This window comes from Geotrypetes seraphini, chromosome 1, assembly GCF_902459505.1.
Source record: "Geotrypetes seraphini chromosome 1, aGeoSer1.1, whole genome shotgun sequence".
NCBI classification, from domain to species: Eukaryota; Metazoa; Chordata; class Amphibia; order Gymnophiona; family Dermophiidae; genus Geotrypetes; species Geotrypetes seraphini.
The window spans coordinates 550476301-550495061 of NC_047084.1; the positions used below are offsets into that span (position 1 = coordinate 550476301).

Here is an 18761-nt window from a genome sequence, read left to right on the forward strand (position 1 = left end):
GAACCAGCTACCCCTATTGCTCCAGAGTATTCTGTTCCCCAATAGTAAAGTCTGAATGACCTGGCCATTTGACTTGAATACCTAATCTACATAAGAATCAAGTGGCAGAGAAAAGTGGGGATTTGTAAAGAAAAGAGACTCATAGAACCTTAAACTGGACTCCTGATAGGGAGAGGAGCTCTGATGTGGACCCCTCAATCCTTGGGGGACATTTTGAGGAGGGGTCAAGAGGGACCTCACCCTGAACTGACAGGGAGTTCATTAATGGACTCCCAACAGTAAGGAGCATAATATGACTTCATGCAAACAGGAACACCTGGATGACCATTGAGAGGTGGAATATGGGCTTTAGTGCTTAATCCTCATTAAGCCTGAAACTTTCTCTGAGCATAAGAGCTCCAGTAAATGGACACTGGGCTTATTCCCCGATAAATGGTGAACAAACACTCAGTTTAGTTTTCAGATAGATGGTGCTAGGATTATAATACTGTTATATCAAACCAAGGTCCCACAGCCCAGCTGTAAAAGCAGACTTGTAAGACAAAATCATGCTCAGAACAGAATACTGAAGCTCTTCTTCGTGGATAGCGAAACCAAACACTTTCCAACACATTTCTCCAGTCACAACCTATAGAAATGATCCCAGAAAGTACAGTCTTAACTGAGGTGGCTCTTCCTCATTTCTCTCCATGCTGCTTACCAGACATTACTTTCACAGGAGGAAAGTACATAAAGATTTCTGAGCCTTTGTTCTTTCTAGATGGAGCCAGGTTGGGACTTAAATCTTCTCGGATACATATTTTGGGGATGGTATACATTGCAATGTCTAATTGATTCGGCAACTGTTTCAAAAACCACACCTCCTATTTTACATATGGTGACCTGTCAGCCAATCCCAGACAAGTACTAAAGAGATGCTTGAAAACAAGAAGATGTGTATTCCAAAACTATTAGCCTCGCACCAGCAGCAGCTGCTCCCAGCTGAATACTCGTAAATGTCGTTTACCAGGGGCCACTCTTTGATGTCCAGTGGCACAATCTAGATTTCTTCAGAAAATATCCAAGCAAGGAAGCATCTTTGAATATTTTCAATGATATCTCTGAAGAAAGCCCTCATGACGAAAAGCAGGGTGTCTTGACATGAGCACTTTTTGCATTGAAGATAGCAAAGATGTAAGGGCTATTACCCCCCTCTTTAAGTGTTCAAGTTCATAGATGAAGGACGCTTGTACAGCTTTCAATTTTAATTTTCATGGCCATTTTATGAATTCATTGATAATGGAATAGATTGAAGACGCCTTTGTATTAAAAGTTCAGTTAGTTGATGTACGGTAAATAAATTAAAGGGTTTTGATTTTTGAAGGATATAGATAAAGATCAAGTCATCTTTGCGCAAGGGGGCACCTGGATTTGAACCAGGGACCTCTTGATCTGCAGTCAAATGCTCTACCACTGAGCTATGCCCCCACAAAGGTTGCTCTTCATTTCTTTTAAAAAGAGCTCTCTTTCATGTGGCTCAGAACCTTTAAAGCACACATACTATGCATAGCTTATCAGAAACATCTACCTTAAGTGGGGCAATCTTGCATTCTAGAACTCAATGTTGTAGCTTTGACTCCAAGCACCACCATTTTCAGGGAGAATTGGAATGAAACCCAGTACTAATCAACTTTTTTTTTTCCCCTCTCCCACTCATTTAATGTCACTTGGTTGTTTTTCTACATGTTTCTTTGTTTTTATTATTTTTAATGAAATTTTTTATTTATTTTATCTTTTGTCTGATTAAGTAGATTCAGAATCATTTCTTCTTAAACAGAAGAAAGCAAGAATCAGCTTCAAAATTAAAAAAAAAAACATAAAACAGACAGAAACAGAAGCTCTAGCATCTTTAAAACTGAGCAAAAACGTACAGACGGTGGTCTGAGAAATAGAAAGAACGCCTTCATTAGAAAGAGAGAACAAATTAATACTACGATTAACCAAGCTTAACCCGCCCTGGATGAATTCCGGGACTCTGTAAACTTCCTACTGAAACATATAAAAACAACTCTGCTCTCATAGAAATAGTCCACTCAGTATGTACTCTCTTCTTCTTAACTCCTCTCTAGGAGATTAAGAACAATCATCAAAGTCCCACAGCCCAGCTGTAAAAGCAGACTTGTAAAACAAAGTCATGCTCAGAAGAGAATACTGAAGTTCTTCCTTGTGGACAGCAAGACCAAACACTTTCTAACACATTTCTCCAGTCACAACCTACAGAAATGATCCCAGAAAGTACAGTCTTAACTGAGGTGGCTCTTCCTCATTTCTCTCCATGCTGCTTACCAGACATTACTTTCACAGGAGGAAAGTACATAAAGATTTCTGAGCCTTTGTTCTTTCTAGATGGAGCCAGGTTGGGACTTAAATCTTCTCGGATACATATTTTGGGGATGGTATACATTGCAATGTCTAATTGTTCGGCAACTGTTTCAAAAACCACACCTCCTATTTTACATATGGTGACCTGTCAGCCAATCCCAGACAAGTACTAAAGAGATGCTTGAAAACAAGAAGATGTGTATTCCAAAACTATTAGCCTCGCACCAGCAGCAGCTGCTCCCAGCTGAATACTCGTAAATGTCGTTTACCGGGACCACTCTTTGATGTCCAGTGGCACAATCTAGATTTCTTCAGAAAATATCCAAGCAAGGAAGCATCTTTGAATATTTTCAATGATATCTCTGATGAAAGCCCTCATGACGAAAAGCAGGGTGTCTTGACATGAGCACTTTTTGCATTGAAGATAGCAAAGATGTAAGGGCTATTACCCCCCTCTTTAAGTGTTCAAGTTCATAGATGAAGGATGCTTGTACAGCTTTCAATTTTAATTTTCATGGCCATTTTATGAATTCATTGATAATGGAATAGATTGAAGACGCCTTTGTATTAAAAGTTCAGTTAGTTGATGTACGGTAAATAAATTAAAGGGTTTTGATTTTTGAAGGATATAGATAAAGATCAAGTCATCTTTGCGCAAGGGGGCACCTGGATTTGAACCAGGGACCTCTTGATCTGCAGTCAAATGCTCTACCACTGAGCTATGCCCCCACAAAGGTTGCTCTTCATTTCTTTTAAAAAGAGCTCTCTTTCATGTGGCTCAGAACCTTTAAAGCACACATACTATGCATAGCTTATCAGAACATACCTTAAGTGGGGCAATCTTGCATTCTAGAACTCAATGTTGTAGCTTTGACTCCAAGCACCACCATTTTCAGGGAGAATTGGAATGAAACCCAGTACTAATCAACTTTTTTTTTCCCCTCTCCCACTCATTTAATGTCACTTGGTTGTTTTTCTACATGTTTCTTTGTTTTTATTATTTTTAATGAAATTTTTTATTTATTTTATCTTTTGTCTGATTAAGTAGATTCAGAATCATTTCTTCTTAAACAAAAGAAAGCAAGAATCAGCTTCAAAATAAAAAAAAAAACATAAAACAGACAGAAACAGAAGCTCTAGCATCTTTAAAACTGAGCAAAAACGTACAGACAGTGGTCTGAGAAATAGAAAGAACGCCTTCATTAGAAAAAGAGAACAAATTAATACTACGATTAACCAAGCTTAACCCGCCCTGGATGAATTCCGGGACTCTGTAAACTTCCTACTGAAACATATAAAAACAACTCTGCTCTCAGAGAAATAGTCCACTCAGTATGTACTCTCTTCTTCTTAACTCCTCTCTAGGAGATTAAGAACAATCATCAAAGTCCCACAGCCCAGCTGTAAAAGCAGACTTGTAAGACAAATTCATGCTCAGAAGAGAATACTGAAGCTCTTCCTCGTGGACAGCGAGACCAAACACTTTCTAACACATTTCTCCAGTCACAACCTATAGAAATGATCCCAGAAAGTACAGTCTTAACTGAGGTGGCTCTTCCTCATTTCTCTCCATGCTGCTTACCAGACATTACTTTCAAAGGAGGAAAGTACATAAAGATTTCTGAGCCTTTGTTCTTTCTAGATGGAGCCAGGTTGGGACTTAAATCTTCTCGGATACATATTTTGGGGATGGTATACATTGCAATGTCTAATTGTTCGGCAACTGTTTCAAAAACCACACCTCCTATTTTACATATGGTGACCTGTCAGCCAATCCCAGACAAGTACTAAAGAGATGCTTGAAAACAAGAAGATGTGTATTCCAAAACTATTAGCCTCGCACCAGCAGCAGCTGCTCCCAGCTGAATACTCGTAAATGTCGTTTACCGGGGCCACTCTTTGATGTCCAGTGGCACAATCTAGATTTCTTCAGAAAATATCCAAGCAAGGAAAGCATCTCTGAATATTTTCAATGATATCTCTGAAGAAAGCCCTCATGACGAAAAGCAGGGTGTCTTGACATGAGCACTTTTTGCATTGAAGATAGCAAAGATGTAAGGGCTATTACCCCCCTCTTTAGTGTTCAAGTTCATAGATGAAGGACGCTTGTACAGCTTTCAATTTTAATTTTCATGGCCATTTTATGAATTCATTGATAATGGAATAGATTGAAGACGCCTTTGTATTTAAAGTTCAGTTAGTTGATGTACGGTAAATAAATTAAAGGGTTTTGATTTTTGAAGGATATAGATAAAGATCAAGTAATCTTTGCGCAAGGGGGCACCTGGATTTGAACCAGGGACCTCTTGATCTGCAGTCAAATGCTCTACCACTGAGCTATGCCCCCACAAAAGTTGCTCTTCATTTCTTTTAAAAAGAGCTCTCTTTCATGTGGCTCAGAACCTTTAAAGCACACATACTATGCATAGCTTATCAGAAACATCTACCTTAAGTGGGGCAATCTTGCATTCTAGAACTCAATGTTGTAGCTTTGACTCCAAGCACCACCATTTTCAGGGAGAATTGCAATGAAACCCAGTACTAATCAACTTTTTTTTTCCCCTCTCCCACTCATTTAATGTCACTTGGTTGTTTTTCTACATGTTTCTTTGTTTTTATTTTTTTTTAATGAAATTTTTTATTTATATTATCTTTTGTCTGATTAAGTAGATTCAGAATCATTTCTTCTTAAACAAAAGAAAGCAAGAATCAGCTTCAAAATTAAAAAAAAAACATAAAACAGACAGAAACAGAAGCTCTAGCATCTTTAAAACTGAGCAAAAACGTACAGACGGTGGTCTGAGAAATAGAAAGAACGCCTTCATTAGAAAGAGAGAACAAATTAATACTACGATTAACCAAGCTTAACCCGCCCTGGATGAATTCCGGGACTCTGTAAACTTCCTACTGAAACATATAAAAACAACTCTGCTCTCATAGAAATAGTCCACTCAGTATGTACTCTCTTCTTCTTAACTCCTCTCTAGGAGATTAAGAATAATCATCAAAGTCCCACAGCCCAGCTGTAAAAGCAGACTTGTAAGACAAATTCATGCTCAGAAGAGAATACTGAAGCTCTTCGTCGTGGACAGCGAGACCAAACACTTTCTAACACATTTCTCCAGTCACAACCTATAGAAATGGTCCCAGAAAGTACAGTCTTAACTGAGGTGGTTCTTCCTCATTTCTCTCCATGCTGCTTACCAGACATTACTTTCACATGAGGAAAGTACATAAAGATTTCTGAGCCTTTGTTCTTTCTAGATGGAGCCAGGTTGGGACTTAAATCTTCTCGGATACATATTTTGGGGTTGGTATACATTGCAATGTCTAATTGTTCGGCAACTGTTTCAAAAACCACACCTCCTATTTTACATATGGTGACCTGTCAGCCAATCCCAGACAAGTACTAAAGAGATGCTTGAAAACAAGAAGATGTGTATTCCAAAACTATTAGCCTCGCACCAGCAGCAGCTGCTCCCAGCTGAATACTCGTAAATGTCGTTTACCGGGGCCACTCTTTGATGTCCAGTGGCACAATCTAGATTTCTTCAGAAAATATCCAAGCAAGGAAGCATCTTTGAATATTTTCAATGATATCTCTGAAGAAAGCCCTCATGACGAAAAGCAGGGTGTCTTGACATGAGCACTTTTTGCATTGAAGATAGCAAAGATGTAAGGGCTATTACCCCCCTCTTTAAGTGTTCAAGTTCATAGATGAAGGACGCTTGTACAGCTTTCAATTTTAATTTTCATGGCCATTTTATGAATTCATTGATAATGGAATAGATTGAAGATGCCTTTGTATTAAAAGTTCAGTTAGTTGATGTAGGGTAAATAAATTAAAGGGTTTTGATTTTTGAAGGATATAGATAAAGATTAAGTCATCTTTGCGCAAGGGGGCACCTGGATTTGAACCAGGGACCTCTTGATCTGCAGTCAAATGCTCTACCACTGAGCTATGCCCCCACAAAGGTTACTCTTCATTTCTTTTAAAAAGAGCTCTCTTTCATGTGGCTCAGAACCTTTAAAGCACACATACTATGCATAGCTTATCAGAAACCTTAAGTGGGGCAATCTTGCATTCTAGAACTCAATGTTGTAGCTTTGACTCCAAGCACCACCATTTTCAGGGAGAATTGGAATGAAACCCAGTACTAATCAACTTTTTTTTTCCCCTCTCCCACTCATTTAATGTCACTTGGTTGTTTTTCTACATGTTTCTTTGTTTTTATTATTTTTAATGAAATTTTTTATTTATTTTATCTTTTGTCTGATTAAGTAGATTCAGAATCATTTCTTCTTAAACAAAAGAAAACAAGAATCAGCTTAAAAAAAAAAAAAAAAAACATAAAACAGACAGAAACAGAAGCTCTAGCATCTTTAAAACTGAGCAAAAACGTACAGACGGTGGTCTGAGAAATAGAAAGAACGCCTTCATTAGAAAGAGAGAACAAATTAATACTACAATTAACCAAGCTTAACCCGCCCTGGATGAATTCCGGGACTCTGTAAACTTCCTACTGAAACATATAAAAACAACTCTGCTCTCAGAGAAATAGTCCACTCAGTATGTACTCTCTTCTTCTTAACTCCTCTCTAGGAGATTAGGAACAATCATCAAAGTCCCACAGCCCAGCTGTAAAAGCAGACTTGTAAGACAAATTCATGCTCAGAAGAGAATACTGAAGCTCTTCCTCGTGGACAGCGAGACCAAACACTTTCTAACACATTTCTCCAGTCACAACCTATAGAAATGATCCCAGAAAGTACAGTCTTAACTGAGGTGGCTCTTCCTCATTTCTCTCCATGCTGCTTACCAGACATTACTTTCACAGGAGGAAAGTACATAAAGATTTCTGAGCCTTTGTTCTTTCTAGATGGAGCCAGGTTGGGACTTAAATCTTCTCGGATACATATTTTGGGGATGGTATACATTGCAATGTCTAATTGTTCGGCAACTGTTTCAAAAACCACACCTCCTATTTTACATATGGTGACCTGTCAGCCAATCCCAGACAAGTACTAAAGAGATGCTTGAAAACAAGCAGATGTGTATTCCAAAACTATTAGCCTCGCACCAGCAGCAGCTGCTCCCAGCTGAATACTCGTAAATGTCGTTTACCGGGGCCACTCTTTGATGTCCAGTGGCACAATCTAGATTTCTTCAGAAAATATCCAAGCAAGGAAGCATCTTTGAATATTTTCAATGATATCTCTGAAGAAAGCCCTCATGACGAAAAGCAGGGTGTCTTGACATGAGCACTTTTTGCATTGAAGATAGCAAAGATGTAAGGGCTATTACCCCCCTCTTTAAGTGTTCAAGTTCATAGATGAAGGACGCTTGTACAGCTTTCAATTTTAATTTTCATGGCCATTTTATGAATTCATTGATAATGGAATAGATTGAAGACGCCTTTGTATTAAAAGTTCAGTTAGTTGATGTACGGTAAATAAATTAAAGGGTTTTGATTTTTGAAGGATATAGATAAAGATCAAGTCATCTTTGCGCAAGGGGGCACCTGGATTTGAACCAGGGACCTCTTGATCTGCAGTCAAATGCTCTACCACTGAGCTATGCCCCCACAAAGGTTGCTCTTCATTTCTTTTAAAAAGAGCTCTCTTTCATGTGGCTCAGAACCTTTAAAGCACACATACTATGCATAGCTTATCAGAAACCTTAAGTGGGGCAATCTTGCATTCTAGAACTCAATGTTGTAGCTTTGACTCCAAGCACCACCATTTTCAGGGAGAATTGGAATGAAACCCAGTACTAATCAACTTTTTTTTTCCCCTCTCCCACTCATTTAATGTCACTTGGTTGTTTTTCTACATGTTTCTTTGTTTTTATTATTTTTAATGAAATTTTTTATTTATTTTATCTTTTGTCTGATTAAGTAGATTCAGAATCATTTCTTCTTAAACAAAAGAAAGCAAGAATCAGCTTCAAAATTAAAAAAAAACATAAAACAGACAGAAACAGAAGCTCTAGCATCTTTAAAACTGAGCAAAAACGTACAGACGGTGGTCTGAGAAATAGAAAGAACGCCTTCATTAGAAAGAGAGAACAAATTAATACTACGATTAACCAAGCTTAACCCGCCCTGGATGAATTCCGGGACTCTGTAAACTTCCTACTGAAACATATCAAAACAACTCTGCTCTCATAGAAATAGTCCACTCAGTATGTACTCTCTTCTTCTTAACTCCTCTCTAGGAGATTAAGAACAATCATCAAAGTCCCACAGCCCAGCTGTAAAAGCAGACTTGTAAGACAAATTCATGCTCAGAAGAGAATACTGAAGCTCTTCCTCGTGGACAGCGAGACCAAACACTTTCTAACACATTTCTCCAGTCACAACCTATAGAAATGATCCCAGAAAGTACAGTCTTAACTGAGGTGGCTCTTCCTCATTTCTCTCCATGCTGCTTACCAGACATTACTTTCACAGGAGGAAAGTACATAAAGATTTCTGAGCCTTTGTTCTTTCTAGATGGAGCCAGGTTGGGACTTAAATCTTCTCGGATACATATTTTGGGGATGGTATACATTGCAATGTCTAATTGTTCGGCAACTGTTTCAAAAACCACACCTCCTATTTTACATATGGTGACCTGTCAGCCAATCCCAGACAAGTACTAAAGAGATGCTTGAAAACAAGAAGATGTGTATTCCAAAACTATTAGCCTCGCACCAGCAGCAGCTGCTCCCAGCTGAATACTCGTAAATGTCGTTTACCGGGGCCACTCTTTGATGTCCAGTGGCACAATCTAGATTTCTTCAAAAATATCCAAGCAAGAAAGCATCTCTGAATATTTTCAATGATATCTCTGAAGAAAGCCCTCATGACGAAAAGCAGGGTGTCTTGACATGAGCACTTTTTGCATTGAAGATAGCAAAGATGTAAGGGCTATTACCCCCCTCTTTAAGTGTTCAAGTTCATAGATGAAGGACGCTTGTACAGCTTTCAATTTTAATTTTCATGGCCATTTTATGAATTCATTGATAATGGAATAGATTGAAGACGCCTTTGTATTAAAAGTTCAGTTAGTTGATGTACGGTAAATAAATTAAAGGGTTTTGATTTTTGAAGGATATAGATAAAGATCAAGTCATCTTTGCACAAGGGGGCACCTGGATTTGAACCAGGGACCTCTTGATCTGCAGTCAAATGCTCTACCACTGAGCTATGCCCCCACAAAAGTTGCTCTTCATTTCTTTTAAAAAGAGCTCTCTTTCATGTGGCTCAGAACCTTTAAAGCACACATACTATGCATAGCTTATCAGAAACATCTACCTTAAGTGGGGCAATCTTGCATTCTAGAACTCAATGTTGTAGCTTTGACTCCAAGCACCACCATTTTCAGGGAGAATTGCAATGAAACCCAGTACTAATCAACTTTTTTTTCCCACTCTCAAACTCATTTAATGTCACTTGGTTGTTTTTCTACATGTTTCTTTGTTTTTATTATTTTTAATGAAATTTTTTATTTATTTTATCTTTTGTCTGATTAAGTAGATTCAGAATCATTTCTTCTTAAACAAAAGAAAGCAAGAATCAGCTTCAAAATAAAAAAAAAAAACATAAAACAGACAGAAACAGAAGCTCTAGCATCTTTAAAACTGAGCAAAAACGTACAGACGGTGGTCTGAGAAATAGAAAGAACGCCTTCATTAGAAAGAGAGAACAAATTAATACTACGATTAACCAAGCTTAACCCGCCCTGGATGAATTCCGGGACTCTGTAAACTTCCTACTGAAACATATAAAAACAACTCTGCTCTCATAGAAATAGTCCACTCAGTATGTACTCTCTTCTTCTTAACTCCTCTATAGGAGATTAAGAACAATCATCAAAGTCCCACAGCCCAGCTGTAAAATCAGACTTGTAAGACAAATTCATGCTCAGAAGAGAATACTGAAGCTCTTCCTTGTGGACAGCGAGACCAAACACTTTCTAACACATTTCTCCAGTCACAACCTATAGAAATGATCCCAGAAAGTACAGTCTTAACTGAGGTGGCTCTTCCTCATTTCTCTCCATGCTGCTTACCAGACATTACTTTCACAGGAGGAAAGTACATAAAGATTTCTGAGCCTTTGTTCTTTCTAGATGGAGCCAGGTTGGGACTTAAATCTTCTCGGATACATATTTTGGGGTTGGTATACTTTGCAATGTCTAATTGTTCGGCAACTGTTTCAAAAACCACACCTCCTATTTTACATATGGTGACCTGTCAGCCAATCCCAGACAAGTACTAAAGAGATGCTTGAAAACAAGAAGATGTGTATTCCAAAACTATTAGCCTCGCACCAGCAGCAGCTGCTCCCAGCTGAATACTCGTAAATGTCGTTTACCGAGGCCACTCTTTGATGTCCAGTGGCACAATCTAGATTTCTTCAGAAAATATCCAAGCAAGGAAGCATCTTTGAATATTTTCAATGATATCTCTGAAGAAAGCCCTCATGACGAAAAGCAGGGTGTCTTGACATGAGCACTTTTTGCATTGAAGATAGCAAAGATGTAAGGGCTATTACCCCCCTCTTTAAGTGTTCAAGTTCATAGATGAAGGACGCTTGTACAGCTTTCAATTTTAATTTTCATGGCCATTTTATGAATTCATTGATAATGGAATAGATTGATGATGCCTTTGTATTAAAAGTTCAGTTAGTTGATGTACGGTAAATAAATTAAAGGGTTTTGATTTTTGAAGGATATAGATAAAGATTAAGTCATCTTTGCACAAGGGGGCACCTGGATTTGAACCAGGGACCTCTTGATCTGCAGTCAAATGCTCTACCACTGAGCTATGCCCCCACAAAGGTTACTCTTCATTTCTTTTAAAAAGAGCTCTCTTTCATGTGGCTCAAAACCTTTAAAGCACACATACTATGCATAGCTTATCAGAAACCTTAAGTGGGGCAATCTTGCATTCTAGAACTCAATGTTGTAGCTTTGACTCCAAGCACCACCATTTTCAGGGAGAATTGGAATGAAACCCAGTACTAATCAACTTTTTTTTCCACTCTCCCACTCATTTAATGTCACTTGGTTGTTTTTCTACATGTTTCTTTGTTTTTATTATTTTTAATGAAATTTTTTATTTATTTTATCTTTTGTCTGATTAAGTAGATTCAGAATCATTTCTTCTTAAACAAAAGAAAGCAAGAATCAGCTTCAAAATAAAAAAAAAAACATAAAACAGACAGAAACAGAAGCTCTAGCATCTTTAAAACTGAGCAAAAACGTACAGACGGTGGTCTGAGAAATAGAAAGAACGCCTTCATTAGAAAGAGAGAACAAATTAATACTACGATTAACCAAGCTTAACCCGCCCTGGATGAATTCCGGGACTCTGTAAACTTCCTACTGAAACATATAAAAACAACTCTGCTCTCATAGAAATAGTCCACTCAGTATGTACTCTCTTCTTCTTAACTCCTCTCTAGGAGATTAAGAATAATCATCAAAGTCCCACAGCCCAGCTGTAAAAGCAGACTTGTAAGACAAATTCATGCTCAGAAGAGAATACTGAAGCTTTTCCTCGTGGACAGCGAGACCAAACACTTTCTAACACATTTCTCCAGTCACAACCTATAGAAATGATCCCAGAAAGTACAGTCTTAACTGAGGTGGCTCTTCCTCATTTCTCTCCATGCTGCTTACCAGACATTACTTTCACAGGAGGAAAGTACATAAAGATTTCTGAGCCTTTGTTCTTTCTAGATGGAGCCAGGTTGGGACTTAAATCTTCTCGGATACATATTTTGGGGATGGTATACATTGCAATGTCTAATTGTTCGGCAACTGTTTCAAAAACCACACCTCCTATTTTACATATGGTGACCTGTCAGCCAATCCCAGACAAGTACTAAAGAGATGCTTGAAAACAAGAAGATGTGTATTCCAAAACTATTAGCCTCGCACCAGCAGCAGCTGCTCCCAGCTGAATACTCGTAAATGTCGTTTACCGGGGCCACTCTTTGATGTCCAGTGGCACAATCTAGATTTCTTCAGAAAATATCCAAGCAAGGAAGCATCTTTGAATATTTTCAATGATATCTCTGAAGAAAGCCCTCATGACGAAAAGCAGGGTGTCTTGACATGAGCACTTTTTGCATTGAAGATAGCAAAGATGTAAGGGCTATTACCCCCCTCTTTAAGTGTTCAAGTTCATAGATGAAGGACGCTTGTACAGCTTTCAATTTTAATTTTCATGGCCATTTTATGAATTCATTGATAATGGAATAGATTGAAGATGCCTTTGTATTAAAAGTTCAGTTAGTTGATGTACGGTAAATAAATTAAAGGGTTTTGATTTTTGAAGGATATAGATAAAGATCAAGTCATCTTTGCACAAGGGGATACCTGGATTTGAACCAGGGACCTCTTGATCTGCAGTCAAATGCTCTACCACTGAGCTATGCCCCCACAAAGGTTGCTCTTCATTTCTTTTAAAAAGAGCTCTCTTTCATGTGGCTCAGAACCTTTAAAGCACACATACTATGCATAGCTTATCAGAAACATCTACCTTAAGTGGGGCAATCTTGCATTCTAGAACTCAATGTTGTAGCTTTGACTCCAAGCACCACCATTTTCAGGGAGAATTGGAATGAAACCCAGTACTAATCAACTTTTTTTTTCCCCTCTCCCACTCATTTAATGTCACTTGGTTGTTTTTCTACATGTTTCTTTGTTTTTATTATTTTTAATGAAATTTTTTATTTATTTTATCTTTTGTCTGATTAAGTAGATTCAGAATCATTTCTTCTTAAACAAAAGAAAGCAAGAATCAGCTTCAAAATAAAAAAAAAAACATAAAACAGACAGAAACAGAAGCTCTAGCATCTTTAAAACTGAGCAAAAACGTACAGACAGTGGTCTGAGAAATAGAAAGAACGCTTTCATTAGAAAAAGAGAACAAATTAATACTACGATTAACCAAGCTTAACCCGCCCTGGATGAATTCCGGGACTCTGTAAACTTCCTACTGAAACATATCAAAACAACTCTGCTCTCAGAGAAATAGTCCACTCAGTATGTACTCCCTTCTTCTTAACTCCTCTCTAGGAGATTAAGAACAATCATCAAAGTCCCACAGCCCAGCTGTAAAAGCAGACTTGTAAGACAAATTCATGCTCAGAAGAGAATACTGAAGCTCTTCCTCGTGGACAGCGAGACCAAACACTTTCTAACACATTTCTCCAGTCACAACCTATAGAAATGATCCCAGAAAGTACAGTCTTAACTGAGGTGGCTCTTCCTCATTTCTCTCCATGCTGCTTACCAGACATTACTTTCACAGGAGGAAAGTACATAAAGATTTCTGAGCCTTTGTTCTTTCTAGATGGAGCCAGGTTGGGACTTAAATCTTCTCGGATACATATTTTGGGGATGGTATACATTGCAATGTCTAATTGTTCGGCAACTGTTTCAAAAACCACACCTCCTATTTTACATATGGTGACCTGTCAGCCAATCCCAGACAAGTACTAAAGAGATGCTTGAAAACAAGAAGATGTGTATTCCAAAACTATTAGCCTCGCACCAGCAGCAGCTGCTCCCAGCTGAATACTCGTAAATGTCGTTTACCGGGGCCACTCTTTGATGTCCAGTGGCACAATCTAGATTTCTTCAGAAAATATCCAAGCAAGGAAGCATCTTTGAATATTTTCAATGATATCTCTGAAGAAAGCCCTCATGACGAAAAGCAGGGTGTCTTGACATGAGCACTTTTTGCATTGAAGATAGCAAAGATGTAAGGGCTATTACCCCCCTCTTTAAGTGTTCAAGTTCATAGATGAAGGACGCTTGTACAGCTTTCAATTTTAATTTTCATGGCCATTTTATGAATTCATTGATAATGGAATAGATTGAAGACTGCCTTTGTATTAAAAGTTCAGTTAGTTGATGTACGGTAAATAAATTAAAGGGTTTTGATTTTTGAAGGATATAGATAAAGATCAAGTCATCTTTGCACAAGGGGGCACCTGGATTTGAACCAGGGACCTCTTGATCTGCAGTCAAATGCTCTACCACTGAGCTATGCCCCCACAAAGGTTGCTCTTCATTTCTTTTAAAAAGAGCTCTCTTTCATGTGGCTCAGAACCTTTAAAGCACACATACTATGCATAGCTTATCAGAAACATCTACCTTAAGTGGGGCAATCTTGCATTCTAGAACTCAATGTTGTAGCTTTGACTCCAAGCACCACCATTTTCAGGGAGAATTGCAATGAAACCCAGTACTAATCAACTTTTTTTTCCCACTCTCCCACTCATTTAATGTCACTTGGTTGTTTTTCTACATGTTTCTTTGTTTTTATTATTTTTAATGAAATTTTTTATTTATTTTATCTTTTGTCTGATTAAGTAGATTCAGAATCATTTCTTCTTAAACAAAAGAAAGCAAGAATCAGCTTCAAAATAAAATAAAAAAAACATAAAACAGACAGAAACAGAAGCTCTAGCATCTTTAAAACTGAGCAAAAACGTACAGACGGTGGTCTGAGAAATAGAAAGAACGCCTTCATTAGAAAGAGAGAACAAATTAATACTACGATTAACCAAGCTTAACCCGCCCTGGATGAATTCCGGGACTCTGTAAACTTCCTACTGAAACATATAAAAACAACTCTGCTCTCATAGAAATAGTCCACTCAGTATGTTCTCTCTTCTTCTTAACTCCTCTCTAGGAGATTAAGAATAATCATCAAAGTCCCACAGCCCAGCTGTAAAAGCAGACTTGTAAGACAAATTCATGCTCAAAAGAGAATACTGAAGCTCTTCGTCGTGGACAGCGAGACCAAACACTTTCTAACACATTTCTCCAGTCACAACCTATAGAAATGGTCCCAGAAAGTACAGTCTTAACTGAGGTGGTTCTTCCTCATTTCTCTCCATGCTGCTTACCAGACATTACTTTCACAGGAGGAAAGTACATAAAGATTTCTGAGCCTTTGTTCTTTCTAGATGGAGCCAGGTTGGGACTTAAATCTTCTCGGATACATATTTTGGGGATGGTATACATTGCAATGTCTAATTGTTCGGCAACTGTTTCAAAAACCACACCTCCTATTTTACATATGGTGACCTGTCAGCCAATCCCAGACAAGTACTAAAGAGATGCTTGAAAACAAGAAGATGTGTATTCCAAAACTATTAGCCTCGCACCAGCAGCAGCTGCTCCCAGCTGAATACTCGTAAATGTCGTTTACCGGGGCCACTCTTTGATGTCCAGTGGCACAATCTAGATTTCTTCAGAAAATATCCAAGCAAGGAAGCATCTATGATTATTTTCAATGATATCTCTGAAGAAAGCCCTCATGACGAAAAGCAGGGTGTCTTGACATGAGCACTTTTTGCATTGAAGATAGCAAAGATGTAAGGGCTATTACCCCCCTCTTTAAGTGTTCAAGTTCATAGATGAAGGACGCTTGTACAGCTTTCAATTTTAATTTTCATGGCCATTTTATGAATTCATTGATAATGGAATAGATTGAAGACGCCTTTGTATTAAAAGTTCAGTTAGTTGATGTACGGTAAATAAATTAAAGGGTTTTGATTTTTGAAGGATATAGATAAAGATCAAGTCATCTTTGCGCAAGGGGGCACCTGGATTTGAACCAGGGACCTCTTGATCTGCAGTCAAATGCTCTACCACTGAGCTATGCCCCCACAAAGGTTACTCTTCATTTCTTTTAAAAAGAGCTCTCTTTCATGTGGCTCAGAACCTTTAAAGCACACATACTATGCATAGCTTATCAGAAACCTTAAGTGGGGCAATCTTGCATTCTAGAACTCAATGTTGTAGCTTTGACTCCAAGCACCACCATTTTCAGGGAGAATTGGAATGAAACCCAGTACTAATCAACTTTTTTTTTCCCCTCTCCCACTCATTTAATGTCACTTGGTTGTTTTTCTACATGTTTCTTTGTTTTTATTATTTTTAATGAAATTTTTTATTTATTTTATCTTTTGTCTGATTAAGTAGATTCAGAATCATTTCTTCTTAAACAAAAGAAAACAAGAATCAGCTTAAAAATTAAAAAAAAACATAAAACAGACAGAAACAGAAGCTCTAGCATCTTTAAAACTGAGCAAAAACGTACAGACGGTGGTCTGAGAAATAGAAAGAACGCCTTCATTAGAAAGAGAGAACAAATTAATACTACGATTAACCAAGCTTAACCCGCCCTGGATGAATTCCGGGACTCTGTAAACTTCCTACTGAAACATATAAAAACAACTCTGCTCTCAGAGAAATAGTCCACTCAGTATGTACTCTCTTCTTCTTAACTCCTCTCTAGGAGATTAAGAACAATCATCAAAGTCCCACAGCCCAGCTGTAAAAGCAGACTTGTAAGACAAATTCATGCTCAGAAGAGAATACTGAAGCTCTTCCTCGTGGACAGCGAGACCAAACACTTTCTAACACATTTCTCCAGTCACAACCTATAGAAATGATCCCAGAAAGTACAGTCTTAACTGAGGTGGCTCTTCCTCATTTCTCTCCATGCTGCTTACCAGACATTACTTTCAAAGGAGGAAAGTACATAAAGATTTCTGAGCCTTTGTTCTTTCTAGATGGAGCCAGGTTGGGACTTAAATCTTCTCGGATACATATTTTGGGGATTGGTATACATTGCAATGTCTAATTGTTCGGCAACTGTTTCAAAAACCACACCTCCTATTTTACATATGGTGACCTGTCAGCCAATCCCAGACAAGTACTAAAGAGATGCTTGAAAACAAGAAGATGTGTATTCCAAAACTATTAGCCTCGCACCAGCAGCAGCTGCTCCCAGCTGAATACTCGTAAATGTCGTTTACCGGGGCCACTCTTTGATGTCCAGTGGCACAATCTAGATTTCTTCAGAAAATATCCAAGCAAGGAAGCATCTATGAATATTTTCAATGATATCTCTGAAGAAAGCCCTCATGACGAAAAGCAGGGTGTCTTGACATGAGCACTTTTTGCATTGAAGATAGCAAAGATGTAAGGGCTATTACCCCCCTCTTTAAGTGTTCAAGTTCATAGATGAAGGACGCTTGTACAGCTTTCAATTTTAATTTTCATGGCCATTTTATGAATTCATTGATAATGGAATAGATTGAAGACGCCTTTGTATTAAAAGTTCAGTTAGTTGATGTACGGTAAATAAATTAAAGGGTTTTGATTTTTGAAGGATATAGATAAAGATCAAGTCATCTTTGCACAAGGGGGCACCTGGATTTGAACCAGGGACCTCTTGATCTGCAGTCAAATGCTCTACCACTGAGCTATGCCCCCACAAAGGTTGCTCTTCATTTCTTTTAAAAAGAGCTCTCTTTCATGTGGCTCAGAACCTTTAAAGCACACATACTATGCATAGCTTATCAGAAACTACCTTAAGTGGGGCAATCTTGCATTCTAGAACTCAATGTTGTAGCTTTGACTCCAAGCACCACCATTTTCAGGGAGAATTGGAATGAAACCCAGTACTAATCAACTTTTTTTTTCCACTCTCCCACTCATTTAATGTCACTTGGTTGTTTTTCTACATGTTTCTTTGTTTTTATTATTTTTAATGAAATTTTTTATTTATTTTATCTTTTGTCTGATTAAGTAGATTCAGAATCATTTCTTCTTAAACAAAAGAAAAGCAAGAATCAGCTTAAAAAAAAAAAAACATAAAACAGACAGAAACAGAAGCTCTAGCATCTTTAAAACTGAGCAAAAACGTACAGACGGTGGTCTGAGAAATAGAAAGAACGCCTTCATTAGAAAGAGAGAACAAATTAATACTACGATTAACCAAGCTTAACCCGCCCTGGATGAATTCCGGGACTCTGTAAACTTCCTACTGAAACATATAAAAACAACTCTGCTCTCATAGAAATAGTCCACTCAGTATGTTCTCTCTTCTTCTTAACTCCTCTCTAGGAGATTAAGAATAATCATCAAAGTCCCACAGCCCAGCTGTAAAAGCAAACTTGTAAGACAAATTCATGCTCAAAAGAGAATACTGAAGCTCTTCCTCGTGGACAGCGAGACCAAACACTTTCTAACACATTTCTCCAGTCACAACCTATAGAAATGGTCCCAGAAAGTACAGTCTTAACTGAGGTGGTTCTTCCTCATTTCTCTCCATGCTGCTTACCAGACATTACTTTCAAAGGAGGAAAGTACATAAAGATTTCTGAGCCTTTGTTCTTTCTAGATGGAGCCAGGTTGGGACTTAAATCTTCTCGGATACATATTTTGGGGTTGGTATACATTGCAATGTCTAATTGTTCGGCAACTGTTTCAAAAACCACACCTCCTATTTTACATATGGTGACCTGTCAGCCAATCCCAGACAAGTACTAAAGAGATGCTTGAAAACAAGAAGATGTGTATTCCAAAACTATTAGCCT

General features: G+C 38.0%; 23 non-coding genes across 23 annotated transcripts; all 23 read right to left on the minus strand.

Moving 5' to 3' along the window:
• Nucleotides 1-442: 442 nt before the first annotated feature.
• On the minus strand, nt 443-659 carry LOC117352807. The gene has a single exon (XR_004537862.1). It is a non-coding gene; the product is annotated as a small nucleolar RNA U3 (small nucleolar RNA).
• A 736-nt stretch (nt 660-1395) lies between these two features.
• TRNAC-GCA lies at nt 1396-1467 on the minus strand. Its single transcript has one exon. It is a non-coding gene; the product is annotated as a tRNA-Cys (tRNA).
• Nucleotides 1468-2067: 600 nt separating this feature from the next.
• On the minus strand, nt 2068-2284 carry LOC117352803. Its single transcript, XR_004537859.1, has one exon. It is a non-coding gene; the product is annotated as a small nucleolar RNA U3 (small nucleolar RNA).
• A 734-nt stretch (nt 2285-3018) lies between these two features.
• TRNAC-GCA lies at nt 3019-3090 on the minus strand. The gene has a single exon. It is a non-coding gene; the product is annotated as a tRNA-Cys (tRNA).
• A 595-nt stretch (nt 3091-3685) lies between these two features.
• LOC117352779 lies at nt 3686-3902 on the minus strand. Its single transcript, XR_004537835.1, has one exon. It is a non-coding gene; the product is annotated as a small nucleolar RNA U3 (small nucleolar RNA).
• Nucleotides 3903-4636: 734 nt separating this feature from the next.
• Nucleotides 4637-4708, minus strand: TRNAC-GCA. The gene has a single exon. It is a non-coding gene; the product is annotated as a tRNA-Cys (tRNA).
• Nucleotides 4709-5307: 599 nt separating this feature from the next.
• LOC117352801 lies at nt 5308-5524 on the minus strand. The gene has a single exon (XR_004537857.1). It is a non-coding gene; the product is annotated as a small nucleolar RNA U3 (small nucleolar RNA).
• Nucleotides 5525-6258: 734 nt separating this feature from the next.
• Nucleotides 6259-6330, minus strand: TRNAC-GCA. The gene has a single exon. It is a non-coding gene; the product is annotated as a tRNA-Cys (tRNA).
• Nucleotides 6331-6923: 593 nt separating this feature from the next.
• Nucleotides 6924-7140, minus strand: LOC117352794. The gene has a single exon (XR_004537850.1). It is a non-coding gene; the product is annotated as a small nucleolar RNA U3 (small nucleolar RNA).
• A 734-nt stretch (nt 7141-7874) lies between these two features.
• Nucleotides 7875-7946, minus strand: TRNAC-GCA. The gene has a single exon. It is a non-coding gene; the product is annotated as a tRNA-Cys (tRNA).
• Nucleotides 7947-8537: 591 nt separating this feature from the next.
• On the minus strand, nt 8538-8754 carry LOC117352780. The gene has a single exon (XR_004537836.1). It is a non-coding gene; the product is annotated as a small nucleolar RNA U3 (small nucleolar RNA).
• Nucleotides 8755-9487: 733 nt separating this feature from the next.
• Nucleotides 9488-9559, minus strand: TRNAC-GCA. Its single transcript has one exon. It is a non-coding gene; the product is annotated as a tRNA-Cys (tRNA).
• Nucleotides 9560-10158: 599 nt separating this feature from the next.
• Nucleotides 10159-10375, minus strand: LOC117352797. Its single transcript, XR_004537853.1, has one exon. It is a non-coding gene; the product is annotated as a small nucleolar RNA U3 (small nucleolar RNA).
• A 734-nt stretch (nt 10376-11109) lies between these two features.
• Nucleotides 11110-11181, minus strand: TRNAC-GCA. Its single transcript has one exon. It is a non-coding gene; the product is annotated as a tRNA-Cys (tRNA).
• A 591-nt stretch (nt 11182-11772) lies between these two features.
• On the minus strand, nt 11773-11989 carry LOC117352800. The gene has a single exon (XR_004537856.1). It is a non-coding gene; the product is annotated as a small nucleolar RNA U3 (small nucleolar RNA).
• A 734-nt stretch (nt 11990-12723) lies between these two features.
• On the minus strand, nt 12724-12795 carry TRNAC-GCA. The gene has a single exon. It is a non-coding gene; the product is annotated as a tRNA-Cys (tRNA).
• Nucleotides 12796-13393: 598 nt separating this feature from the next.
• Nucleotides 13394-13610, minus strand: LOC117352795. The gene has a single exon (XR_004537851.1). It is a non-coding gene; the product is annotated as a small nucleolar RNA U3 (small nucleolar RNA).
• Nucleotides 13611-14345: 735 nt separating this feature from the next.
• On the minus strand, nt 14346-14417 carry TRNAC-GCA. Its single transcript has one exon. It is a non-coding gene; the product is annotated as a tRNA-Cys (tRNA).
• Nucleotides 14418-15017: 600 nt separating this feature from the next.
• On the minus strand, nt 15018-15234 carry LOC117352804. The gene has a single exon (XR_004537860.1). It is a non-coding gene; the product is annotated as a small nucleolar RNA U3 (small nucleolar RNA).
• Nucleotides 15235-15968: 734 nt separating this feature from the next.
• Nucleotides 15969-16040, minus strand: TRNAC-GCA. The gene has a single exon. It is a non-coding gene; the product is annotated as a tRNA-Cys (tRNA).
• A 591-nt stretch (nt 16041-16631) lies between these two features.
• Nucleotides 16632-16848, minus strand: LOC117352781. The gene has a single exon (XR_004537837.1). It is a non-coding gene; the product is annotated as a small nucleolar RNA U3 (small nucleolar RNA).
• A 735-nt stretch (nt 16849-17583) lies between these two features.
• On the minus strand, nt 17584-17655 carry TRNAC-GCA. The gene has a single exon. It is a non-coding gene; the product is annotated as a tRNA-Cys (tRNA).
• A 592-nt stretch (nt 17656-18247) lies between these two features.
• Nucleotides 18248-18464, minus strand: LOC117352805. The gene has a single exon (XR_004537861.1). It is a non-coding gene; the product is annotated as a small nucleolar RNA U3 (small nucleolar RNA).
• Between the last annotated feature and the right edge of the window lie 297 nt (nt 18465-18761).